The 9,578-nt window shown below is 43.5% G+C and overlaps 1 non-coding gene across 1 annotated transcript; it reads left to right on the top strand.

Annotated features, from left to right (window-relative positions):
• The first annotated feature begins 2,388 nt into the window (after positions 1-2,388).
• Positions 2,389-2,461, top strand: TRNAT-UGU (transfer RNA threonine (anticodon UGU)). Its single transcript has one exon. It is a non-coding gene; the product is annotated as a tRNA-Thr (tRNA).
• The last annotated feature ends 7,117 nt before the right edge of the window (positions 2,462-9,578 follow it).

The following is a 9,578-nucleotide window of genomic DNA, read 5'->3' as shown; positions in this document are numbered from 1 at the left end:
CAGTAAAGTCAACTGAGAACCAATTGAAACCAATGGCAAAATGCCCATTGATTTAATGGAGCCAGGTTTTCACTCCAGGTATTTGAAAACAAGGCCAGATCTATATTAGAAGGAGTTTATGAATGTACCTCGGCTGGCCAACCCACATAATGGAAATTTAGCGGATAGTGGCTAAACAGTGCTTTTGCAATTATGGCTTACGCCAGTTCCTGGGAAGAGGTAACCCATCCATTATGATTGCACATACACTAGTTATTTTTACTGATATAAAAATGTGATGAGGATCATAGAAATCACTAAATGCTCTGGTAATATCAAGAGGACCTAGATTAGACCTGCCCCTAGGCAATGGCTTTCTATTGGAAAGTCCTAACTTAATAAGTTCCTCCTACAACGTATTTTGGCCTTCTATGCTCTTTGAAAGGCCCAGAAGGGCTCAGTGTTTCTTCAGCTCACAGGACCAGCACTGGCTTCTAGGCAAACACTTCTGTATAACAGGTACAACAAGGCAGCGGCTAGTCATAGTATTTATATATGATTTAGGATAAAAGCCATGATCCTGATCCAAGAGCTGTCACAAGATATTGAGTGATTCTACTGCAGTCAAAACACCCTGGGAGTTTATGTATGAGATTTCATTTATTAGCATAAGCTATGTGTTTTATGCAAAAGAAACGAAGATTATTTTTTTCTCAGAACAAGAGGTATGCAGAAGAACAATAAGGACCCACCAGTGTATAGGTGTGTGTTATGGAAGTGGAGGAGCAGGGAAAAAAACACATCCTTCCAAACCTCATTATTACTTTTCCAAAGTTTCCTATGGAGAGCCAGACTTTCCCCTTCCTCTGGTGTCTAAATTTGGATGAGTGCAATCAGATCCGTGCCAATTCCCTAGCAACTCTATCTATTTACTTTTCAAATGTCTATTTTTGCCTCAGGCAAAATGTCTCTTGTCCTCTCTCATGGATCCTTGACCCAGAACTTCCTGCTGACACATCACATCTCATTACAGACTGCCATTCATGACTACCAACACCTTGCAAAATCCCTGGAGCTTCTGCTATGCTTATTCCTGTTTTTTACTGTATATGTTATTTTTATTTTGTGTGGTTGTGTGGGAAGGCAACACAGACATTGTAAAAGTATATTACAATCCAGAGCACGGTGGGAAGCAAGGCTGGTGAGTCAGTAGATTTCATAGACATTAGAGCTGGAAGGGAGATCATTGAGTCCAGCCCCCTGCCCCGGAGGCAGGAAGTCAGCTAGGGTCAAAGGATCCCAGCAAGATAAATGTCCAAACTCTTCTTAAAGGAGTCCAGAGTAGGTGCTTGCACCACATCTGAAGGGCATGTATTCCAGACCTTGGGGGCTCGGACAGTAAAGAAGTTTTTCCTTATGTCCAGCCTGAAACGGTCTTGGAGGAGTTTGTGACCACTGGCCCTTGTCATCCCTTGGGGCACTCTGATGAACAGGTGTTCCCCCAGATCCTAATGCACACCCCTGATGTACTTATAGGTAGCCACCAGGTCACCCCTGAGCCTGCACTTTTCCAGGCTGAAGAGTCCCATGGCTCTCAGCCTCTAATCATAAGGCCTATTCTCTTGCCCCCTGATCATGCGTGTGGCTCTCCTCTGCACTCTCTCAAGCTTCTCCACATCTTTCTTGAACTGTGCCCAGAATTGGATACAGTACTCCAGCTGTGGCCTCACCAAGGCCAAGTACAGCGGGAAGATGACAATCTGCAATTTACTTGCGAAGCATCTATGCATGGAAGTCCGAGTTTGGTTTGTTTTACCAGCTGCAACATCACATTGGTGACTCATGTTCATCTTGTGGTCAATCACGTAGTCTTACCTCAATCCTGGGTAAGCTTTTTGAGAGAATTATCCTGGCACATGTCCGTGAGGGGCCAGCAGAGGAGATTATGCTTAGGGGCAACGAACATGGGTTCATTAGAGGCAGGTCCTGTCAGGCCAACCTGGTGGCTTTCTATGACCAGGTCACAAAATCCTTAGATGCAGGTGTAGCAGTGGACATAGTCTTTCTGGATGTTAGGAAGGCCTTTGACACTGTCTCTCACCCCGTTCTCATTAAAAAACTAGGGGACTGTGGCGTCGACACCTACACAGTCAGATGGGTCACAAACTGGCTGGAGGGCCACACCCAGAGAGTGGTGGCAGATGGGTCTTATTTAACCTGGAGGGATGTGGGCAGTGGAGTCCCACAGGGCTCAATCCTTGGGCCTGCACCGTTCACCATCTTCATCAGCGACTTGGACAAGAGGGTAAAAAGCACCCTATTCAAATTCACAGACGACACTAAGATGGTGGGGGGAGAGTGGGCACACTAGAAGGGAGGAATAGGCTGCAAGCAAACCTAGAAATAGGTGGCTCCATAGCTCAGTGGTTAGTGCACTGGTCTTGTAAACCAGGGGTTGTGAGTTCAACCCTCACTGGGGCCTATACCATTTTGGGGGTCGGGCTAGATGTGTTCAAATCCCTCCTGACCCTAGCTACTATGAAACTAGACAGGTTACAGGAGTGGTTACAGATGAGAACAGGATGGGTTTCTACACTGAGGAGTGCAAGGTGCTGCACCTGGGGAAGAAGAACCAGCAGCATAGGCTGGGAAACTCACTTCTCATCAGTGCAGAGGCAGAAAAGGATCTGAGAGTCATTATTGATGCCAAAATGAAGATGGGCCGACAGTGTGGGGACGCAGTCAGGAAGGCCAACCCTACCTTGTCATGCATCCACAGATGCATCTCAAGCAGGTCCAAGGAGGTGATCCTCCCCCTCTATGTGACATTGGTCAGGCCGCAGTTGGAGTACTGCGTCCAGTTCTGAGCGCCGCACTTCAGGACAGCGTGGAGAGGGTCCAGAGGAGGGCCACCCACATGATCAGGGGGCTGCAGGGCAGGCCCTATGAGGAGAGGCTAAGGGACCTGAACCTGTTCAGCCTCCACAAGAGAAGGCTGAGGGGGAATCTAGTGGCCATTTATAAACTGGGGGGACCAGCAGGCATTGGGAGAGTCCCCGTTCCCCCGAGCACTACTAGGAGTGACTAGAAATAATGATTGCAAGCCGGCAGAGGGTAGGTTCAGACTAGACATCAGGATGCACTACTTCACTGTCAGGGTGGCTAGAACCTGGAACCAACTTCCAAGGGAAGTGGTGCTGGCTCCTACCCTGGGGGTCTTTAAGAGGAGGCTGGATGAACGCCTTGCCAGGGTCGTTTGACCCCAGTACTCTTTCCTGCCATGACCGGGGGTCGGACTTGATGATCTCCTCAGGTCCCTTCCGACCCTACCAACTATGAAACTATGACTCCCAAGTTTCTTTCGGCCTTGGTGCAAGCGAGCATAGCACTGCCAAGCCTTTAAGTGTGCTGCGTTTTTTTCCCCCAAAGTGGAGTACGTTGCATTTGTTGTTATTAAATGCCATTAGGTTTGTATCTGCCCACTTTTTAAGCCTATCCAAGTCAGCCTGGATCACCAGCCTAATCTCAGGTGTGGACAGTATCCCAAAGTTTAGTGTCATTGGCAAACTTGGCCAGTCCACTTCTGACACCAGTATCCACATCATTGATAAAGACGTTAAAGAGAACAGGTCCAAGGGTAGAGCCTTGGGGGACGTTACTGGTCATGGAGTGCCATAATGATTTACTTCCGTTGACTACCCCTCTCTGGGTTCGGCCTTGGAGAAAGTGAGTAGGTGATGTACTTCCCTCTGAGACTGCCCTGAACCAAGTGTGGTGTTGGGGATACTGTGCTCAGGCAGGTGCTGTTTTCATATGAAAAATAAAACTCAAGTTCTGATCACTTGTAGCCATCATCCAGGTGAGCACCTGGAAAGTAATAAGGGGATAATAGCTTTTGTGGAACTTAATGGCTATATCACACGTGAATTTTGACTTTCCTGATTTGGCCAGTTCTTGTTAAAACAACCACGTGATGTCTATCCAAGTTGCTGCTGCTGTTTCATCTGGTCCTAAACTCCTTTTTACTTCCTCTCCCAACCTTCTGGACAGTGGTGCTGTGCATGCATTGCGTATTCCACTGTAGAAAGAGCTTTATTTTAGTAATACTAACAGTGATTCCTACAGTGATGTGGGAGGTATGCAAGGCATCCAAAAGACCTGTCATGTACAGTGGTCTCCATTAAAAACTTACAACTTACCTCTATGCTAATATAATGTGGTATCTAAGATACTGCACTATTCCTCTATTTGACCGTATTCAATTGCCAGAGTAAGGAATAAGGACCCAAAGTCCAGCAGACTCAATAAAAGTTCTAGGACCACTTTTAATATTAATGCCCAGATTCATATAGAACATTATGATGGACCTGTGGCCATTGCCAATGCAACTTAGACAGGAGATAAGATCCTGAAGGGCAATTATGCAGAGAATGGAGCTGCGGAAGAGGAACTTTAGATTGGAGATTAGGAGGAATCTGACTATGAGGGTGGTCAAGCATTGGAGCAGGCTGCCAAGAGAAATTGTGGACTCTCCATCTTTGGAAATTGTGAAGAGGAGGTTGGACCAAGAACACTTGGCTGGGATAGTTTAGTCAGGGATGATCCTGACTTGAGCAGGGGGCTGGACATCCTAACCTTGTGAGGTCTCTTCCCGCCCTACTTTGCTAAGACCCTAAGCTCCATTAACCCCATGAAATATCCATGTTTGTCCTTCCTTTAGGCTCTGTACTCAGCCTGAACTTAGGCCTCTGTCCTTTATTTGTATAAAATGTTTTTGTCTTTGCCTAATAAAGCCATTAGTTTATTTCCCAGCTGCATGTTGTCACTGAAGCTTGAGCTGCCATTGCCAGAGGCACTTTTGTTCAGCCTAGCCTCTGCTGGCGCGTTCTGTCAAAAACTGAATGCTGATTTGGGGCTTGCAACACATTTGCTCCTTCTGCTTTGGATTTGGGTTGGAATTTTTTTCTTTCATTTTCATTTTAGGGTTGTCAGCATTTTTCTCACGCAATCACTTTCTCCACACTTTTAGCTTACCCCCTGGATCTGACACTGTTTGCTTTCTTGCTCTATTATAATGATCCAGGGCTTATGTTTTTTCTTTCCATTACATTTTGGCCTACTCTTTGCATTTCGCATTCTCAAGGGGCTGGGTTTGTAATGTAGTCTCCCCTCTTCTTGCGACGCTTGGGACTTATTTGCACCCTTTGATCCCCCATCTTTTTGCATAATGCTCTGCTGCTCTATAAATATCTACACAACCTACACGTGTCCAAAGGGATGATGTGGATAGGGTAGGTTTGTAAGGTCACTGCTTTGAATGTCTGCAAACGCGAGCAGCGTACAATGACAGATTAAAGATTTAGCTTGAATAAACTCTGGACCTGCCCTTTTCTGATGCTGGAAATGTCAGTGAGCTGCTTCTTCACAGCTTATCCAAATGCTATAAACATAATGTCATATAAGTAATGCATTGAGATGACATTGGTATCCTTTCCAGCAATAATTCAGATGTTATTTCCCAGTTCTGAGCAGCTAGCTGGGTGGAGGTTAGGTACAATATTGAGCTGTTCAACTTGCTTGCTTTCTTTGGTATGATGGTAAATGATTCATTATCTTTCAGCATTTCTAGAGGATGCCTTGACAATGCAGTATCCTATCTGGAAAGAATAATTCAGCACCAGATATTTTCTTCTTAGGCTGTTCAATACAATACCAATTTCTGGAGAGACTATTTTGGGAGAAAGGCATTTTATTCAAGTGTTACCCACTGATAATAGACACATTATTGCCCACATATTGCCAGGTATTGCCAAGCATAGGATTCTGTCTTCATTAGTTGTTATGCCAGAGGAAGGCATCATTGTCCACTGTAACTATAGGCAATCAGTGCAGCAAGACCCAACAGAAGTTGACCTACAAGTACTTAGGGCATCTTTGACAAAGCCAAGTACTACTGACATGCTGATTGGCAGAAGCTGTGTATTTCAATGGCAATAGCTGTATTTTTTCTGTGGAAGCAGAGAGCCTCTTCCCAATAAAATAAAATAAAAAAAAAAAACACCCTAAAAAGAATGGCATCTTGTAGGTTCAGGCCCCAAAAGACAATATGGAAATAACATGTACCCTGTAGAGCAAAACACTTGTTTACATCTTCTATTTTAACACATATGATGCCCACTCCCTGCCTCTTAACTATTCCAGGTACCTGACTTCTCTCCTATGCTTATCTATCTGTCCAGATAGCCATACATGCCATCCTTTCCAGTAATATCTGTTATACTGATAGGATCTCGGTAATGTTGCTACAACTGATGCACAAGAAGTGCGTGCCTCACTTGATTTCCTTGTCTGATGGGAAGTGAAATCTTCAATTTTTCATTTGGCGAAAAATCCATTAAAAATTCTGCACTTTCTGATCCCGTGTAGGGTTGCTCAAAATAGTTTTCTGTTTCTCTAGGGCAGCAAAACTCCAAAGCAAACTTAACTCCCTTTAACTTTCATAGAAGACAAGATACACAGGTGATAACATTTCAATTATTTAATTTTCTATTAAATACAGATAAACACTATGGCAGGAGCCATTCCCAAGGGGTTTATATTACAGCTGTATAACGAGGAAAAATGAAGTAATCTTTGAGTTTGCTTCTGGATATTTGTTCCATCAAATCATGGCAGACACAACTGTAGAACTACAAATAATCACCAGCATAGTGTGTAATATTTAGCTGACACAGTACCCAATTGCAGAGCTGAACCAAGGACTGTATTTATCTGTACAAATGCTAAGGAATAACCCTGCAGAAAACAAAATCTCAGTTATATGTGAGCTCAAAAATTGAAAAGTAAACTGAAAGTCAGGCTGAACTAAGTTTCTAAAGCCAACCCTTTAAAAAAAAAAAAAAAAAGTCTTGATCAGCTTTGCGAGGGAAATATGGTAGCCCTCTAACGGCTCACAGTGTTCCTGAGCATCAGTTTAAAATAAGAGAAGAATTAGTTATTAAAAAAAAAAAAAGCGAGATAATTTCAGATCTGTGACTACAATTTCTTACGCTGTCATTTTGAGAGGATATTGGGTATACTACCTCCAAGGTTCTTCTGTTCCTAAATGACCATGACTGATCAGGAAGTCCCTGGGTTAATGTCTCATCCTAAAGGTAATAGTCTATGGCTGCTTACCACTATGCAGTATATGGGCTTTCCTTGGGAGGTTGCTATCTATGCATTTACCAGGCTGTATCCTGCTTAGCTTGCAAGAGGCACAAATCTGTTTCTTTGTTGAAATTATCGGCCATCCAACTTTGGAAATTTTACCTTTGGGAAGAAACTTTCTGGGTTCCTCCTCCACTACCTGCTTTTTTTCAGGTTTTTGCCCTAGGAGAAAACGTGGATCACCTTGATTTGGTATGTTTGTTTTGGGAACTTCACTGCTTGGTTGAAAAATTAAAATGAACAAATATTTAGAGGGTGGCATGTATACAGCTGTGGTCAGTAGGTGGACGGCTTTAGCTATACATTGATACCATTTAAGGGGCAAATACCTTAAGAACGATGGCTGTCTGACTTCAAGGTCTCATGTTGCGGTTCCCAGCTCTGTTATGGTCTGATTTACAATACACTGGCTTTATGTTACTGCGTTTTTCTTCATCCCTGAAGTGCTGTAAGTGTATTTCACTCAAACTCTTTGTGTATCCCATATAATTAGTGCACAAGTTCTTTGAAGTGCTGCAGCCACAAATATGAGATATGCAAAACACAGCATTAGCCTTTGTGTCACACCAGAGCTAAAGAATGTTACAGGCTGTTATAATTTCCAATCTGTTAAACTCACACTGTATCGTAAAATGCCTCAACAAAAACATAACTGTTATTTGGTTTGTCTTCTCTGAATGGGTCATTTAGAGTGAAATGCTGCATAAACCCCAGCACTGAGCTATTGTAAATCACAAACAGAGTATAGTTCCCAAGGTACCATACAGGGCTTCAGACAGCCTGGCAGTAGATTGATGCTACGTCTACTGCTCTCGCTGCCACTCTAAGATCTTTTAGATATAGATGAAATTATTCCTGGCCAGAGATCTCCAGTGTATGGATGCAGATACCTGTGAAGACTGCATTGGTCTTATTGCCCTGGAAACTGTACAGATGAGTAACTTAATATCAGAAACACCTAAGTTTAGAGATTTTCTAGCAATTTTCTGCCTCAGTCCCTTAGTGATGAACTGGTTCAAGGCACTGTTGGTATGTGCAGCTAGGAGAATGAAGAAAATGTTCTCTGGACCTAGTAAAAAGAGGTCCACTCATTAATTACAAGACAAGCGTCAGGGGAATGGAGCGTTCCTGATACAACTACAGAGATTTGACTGATAAATACAATACATAGCAACAATGCTGGAGGGTCAGGATGGCCTCATGCATGAACCAAGAAGTTAAAGATTTTATAGCTACTCCTCGCTTAACATCAGTGTTACGTTCTTGAAAAATGCGACTAAGCGAAACGATATTAAGTGAATCCAGTTACATCACAGTAGTTACCTACTAGCAGGTGGTGGCCAAATAATGTTATAACCGAACATTGCACGACTTTAACCTGGTATGTTCTCTAATAGATCAGCGACGTAATAACGAAACAACGTTAACTGGGATGACGTTAAGTGAGGAGTACCTGTACTTCTGTTGTTCACTGACATCTGGTTGTTCTGCAAGTATTAAAAAGTCATATAACTTCTGCATGCCTTAGTTTCACCATCTTTGCTAGAAACAGGTATATTTTGAGGTTTAAATCCTAAATTTGTGGCTTAAATCTTTACTTCATTCAAGCAACTTCCTTTTATTTTTTTAAACATTCAGCCTGAGTAAGGGCTAAGGACTATATCTTACCTTTCTGAGAGAAAAGCCAAAGTAGATACAGAGGACATCTCTATGATGTTCCCCTCTTGCCGTTTTATCCAAATTCTTCACTCGAACCCATGTCAGAAGTAGGAGATTTGGTCCCCTAAACAGCATGCATCTCAGGCCATCTGCTGGATTTGACAGCTATTGATTGACTCTTGACCTTCCTAGTCCTTATCTGACACCCTCCAGCTTGGCTCATGTGAAGTAACTAGCTTAGTTCAGGTGAAGCTTTACAAGTATTTCATCTTTTAAGTTCTTGCACACTACAACAGTGGGGTGAAGGACAAATGGCAGAGAGGAAGTGTAGGCTGTATGGAGGCCAGTGCAGTGTAAGCCATGGGTAAGTTAGTGCCAAGCTTAATTCATGTTAGTGCCAGGCTTAACGCACATTAGTGCCAGGCATTTTCAAGAGGCTGAAGTCAAAGCTGCAGAAGCGTCGCTAAAGCAGAAGGCTTCAAAAGCCTGTATCTAAGGGCATTTATAGACATGCTCCGGGAAGTGTGTGTGTGTGATGGTGATGGGGGAAGTGGGGGGTGCTTTAATTAGCACAGCTTTGAGTACAACACTAATTAAAAGTGCCTGGAGCATCACATGTATCAGCGTCCCCGTGCTGAAAAATGGCAGCAGGGTGCTTTGAACTAAAGCTCATCAAACAAGCTTTAGTTTAAAGCACCACACCGCCATTTTTCAGCACTGGGGCACTGATA

This window comes from Alligator mississippiensis, chromosome 7, assembly GCF_030867095.1.
Source record: "Alligator mississippiensis isolate rAllMis1 chromosome 7, rAllMis1, whole genome shotgun sequence".
Lineage (NCBI taxonomy): Eukaryota > Metazoa > Chordata > Crocodylia > Alligatoridae > Alligator > Alligator mississippiensis.
Note: the sequence above shows the minus strand (reverse complement) of the source record. Positions and strands in the feature narration are given on the sequence as shown.